At 40.6% G+C, this 3,397-nt stretch overlaps 1 pseudogene; it reads left to right on the top strand.

Moving 5' to 3' along the window:
- The first annotated feature begins 375 nt into the window (after positions 1-375).
- LOC138046674 (uncharacterized) overlaps positions 376-3,397 on the top strand; it is a 3,786-nt pseudogene continuing 764 nt past the window's right edge.

The following is a 3,397-nucleotide window of genomic DNA, read 5'->3' as shown; positions in this document are numbered from 1 at the left end:
TTTCAGGACGAGCTCTGCACATATCCCACAGCTCTTTTCGACTACCCATTTATGTTAAGGCAGCCACCAAAGCCATCATTAGCAGATGCACTATGGGCAAAGCTTACACCAGAGGCTAAGACACAACCTGAAGGGAACATACAGTACGTGCTGGACGGAGGTTCTCGTCTCCATCGAGCCCCATGGCCCAGAGGTGACGCCAACCTACTTGTAGTCAAAACGGCTGTAGAGTCTGCCATAAAGAATTCCATGGTTCTAGTTGGGGATGGCACAGATTTGCCAGTCCTTCTGTGTTATCATGCTTCCGAAGGTGGATGTGGCCTCTTTTTTTGACCTGAGACAAAGGCAAACTCGGGATGTGCCTGTGTCTGGCATATGAAGAAAGTAAAAGAACAGCTGGGTAAGGAAGTTTGCAGAAATTTCCTTTTCCTTCACACCGTCACTGGATGCGACACAACATCGCGCCTCTATGGAGTTGGAAAGGCAACAGCCCTGAAGAAACTTGAGAATGTACCTTACTTCAAAGAGCACGCTAACGTTGGTCTTCATCTGTCATTCTGCTGTTTCTCGCGTTGTCACTGCAGGTGAAAAACCTCTTGTATCATGTTTCGGAGGTAAACCAGGGGTAGGTTAACTCTATCAGATATCAGCGTTACTTCGAAAAACTTGCAGCCAAGACATCTCATATCGAGCCACAGAATCTGCCGCCAACAACAGCAGTGGCCCGATTTCACAGCCTACGCGTCTGCTTGCAGGTAAAGCAGTGGTAGGAGAAGTTGCAGGCATGTCAATGGAAGACTGGGGGTGGAAACTCCCTAATTATCAAGTATTTCCTGTTGCAGCAGACTTGCCGCCTGCCCCAGAATCTCTTCTCTAGTTAATCAGATGCAACTGTTTGTCTGACTGTAGCAATATAATCGAGGTGCAACAAATTTGTCGCAAGAATGGTACGCAGTGTTTCCCAGTCTGTGGCCAATGCAAAGGTCTTTGTGCACAAATTCTTTGAACACTGTAGACTAGGAAAGTAAACATTTGGAAGACCAGCATTTTTATAAATACATTGTATATGTAGCATGTGTAGAATTGAACAAAGAGGTACCTTTGTTGTGATGATATAGGCCTTTTCTTGTCGTGAGTCTTAAGCATTTATGTCTTGTAATGTTTCGGCAAAATAAGATTTCACCGCTGGCTCTAAATAAAACTTAATAATTCACTAAGTTAAATATATTTTGTGGAAAGGTCTTTCACGATTAAAGCCGTAAAATCATTGTTCTTAAGGGTAGATTCTTAGTTTTGGCGAAATGGCTCGAATTATACCAATAAAAAACGCTAAACGGCAACTTCCGGTTGACAGCCTCGTTTTCGTGCTATACGAAAAAGAGACTTATTTTATGGGTGCAGTTTGGAGGCGTTCCAGTGCTTGGATCTTTAGGGACTTTTAGTACGTTCATGCATAGGATATTCCTAACTAGTCAATGACGAGAAAGCTTCTTTTGCAATTAGTTACAGGTCCGACCACAAAATGCCTGGACTACTTCGTCTCGTTTAGATTCGCGTCCGAAAAATCACGCTTCGCTCGCCAAAACATTTTCTCCTGGGAAATTGTGGCAAGTCTACTTAAGGGCTTGAAAAGTGAAAGGGTTGGTTGATTTCTTCAAACACGCACTGTTTATTTTGTCATGCAAAATGGACTGATATTCCAAGCATACATACATTTTTTAAAATGAAAAGAAGTATTAGAGTCTTAAAAGACTCTAATACTTCTTTTCAATTCTTTCTATTAATTTTTCTGACTTAACAATACTGACATTTTTCAGCAGCTATTAATTTTTTTGAATAATCCCCTACCCCCCGCCGCACGTAAAGGTATGCAAGCATAAATTTCCTTGCACTAATGTCACACGGAAAACAAGAAACGGAGGGCATTTTATACCTCATGCGCTTAGCTGCGTATGAGTAATTAACGCAAGAAAAGCAGTGAGGTTTCTAAGCTCAACTCTAGCCTCGCTTTCATTCACAGGCCAGGTAACTAAGCACACAACTGCAAAAACAGTAATTTGAGACAGAGTCAACGTCATTCCTTTTAACTTGATTCTCAAAGTTCGTATTTGCCCTAAATTTATAAGAAAAACAGACGTTAAGGAGAAAGTTCAGTCCTCAAATTATTTCTTAAATAGATGTTTTTCAGTACTGTGATCTGTATGTATAACGGCTGTTGCTTTGCTAATGATCACATATTGACAGATACTTAGGAAATGTAACCTTTCAAAGCTGGTTGTGTTCCTTTCATTTTTTTGTTGGAATGTCAATTATATGCCATCTCATAACAAAGAGGATTTTTTCCATTTGTGACTGCAATCTGAGAAAAGGAAGGGAATGGGGGTAGGAGACCAATTAATAGTGAAAGCGCTGATACTCCTTGTTCTCAGAGATATGATTAGGCAAATCTGTACCAAAGCATGTAATTATACAACACAAGGGAGAACACTTTCGTTTTTTTTCCTTTCCTTTATATAGGCATGCTATGGAACCTTGGTGATTCCAAAACTGGCAAAGGGGATAAGGATGGATGGTGAAAGGATAATAAAGCTTTCAGGGCAATGGAGTGTATACATCAGGGGCAGTTGTTCGAAAGCCGATTAATTTAATCCAGGATAAGTGTAAAATTTCGTTTCATGTTTTCAACTTTTTGGTGAAAGTTCAGTTTGGTTATTCTTGTTTTTCAAGATTGACTTCTTCTAATGTAAATTTTTCCCGAATATCAGCATTGATCAGCATTTGGGAGAAGAGAAATAACTCCTTGGTTAAATTTTAATCTGGGGTTAGCGTTAATCGGCTTTTGAACAACCAGGCCCAGATGTATCGATCCCCTTGAAGATGAGGATAAAGATGAAGAGGATGAGCAACTGACGAGTCCAACCTTTAGTCAACTCTCTGATGACCTCTCAAACAACCCTGTGGTAACAATGTCCTCACCCCTTCAGCAGCCAATTAGTCAGCCTCAGCCTCTAGATCAGGCAGATCCACTGTTGTCGGTGCCTATAGAATTGCCTGTAGAAGTGCCTCCATTTATTGATTGACCTATGGAGTGATCAGTCCACTCACAATAATTGTGATGTAGTTATTAGTAATGTCGTAGCAACTTCTCCAACATGCAGTGATGAAGTGCCAACGAAAATAATAAGAGTACACAGGTCCCTCATTAGAAAAGATATGGTTGAGATCTTTCTAGATCCCTCAATATTGAAATTTAATTTAAATGCCATCATTATAAATCAGCATGGTATTGAAGAGGCTGGACAGGGTAATGGGGTGCTAAGGGAAAAATTTTCTTTGTTTTGAAAAGATTGTTATGAGTCCCACATGTTGGGAGAGTGTTAGAGGGTTCCTACATCAG

Source organism: Montipora capricornis, chromosome 4 (genome assembly GCF_036669925.1).
Source record: "Montipora capricornis isolate CH-2021 chromosome 4, ASM3666992v2, whole genome shotgun sequence".
Lineage (NCBI taxonomy): Eukaryota > Metazoa > Cnidaria > Anthozoa > Scleractinia > Acroporidae > Montipora > Montipora capricornis.
This window is presented reverse-complemented; position numbering and strand designations above follow the sequence as displayed.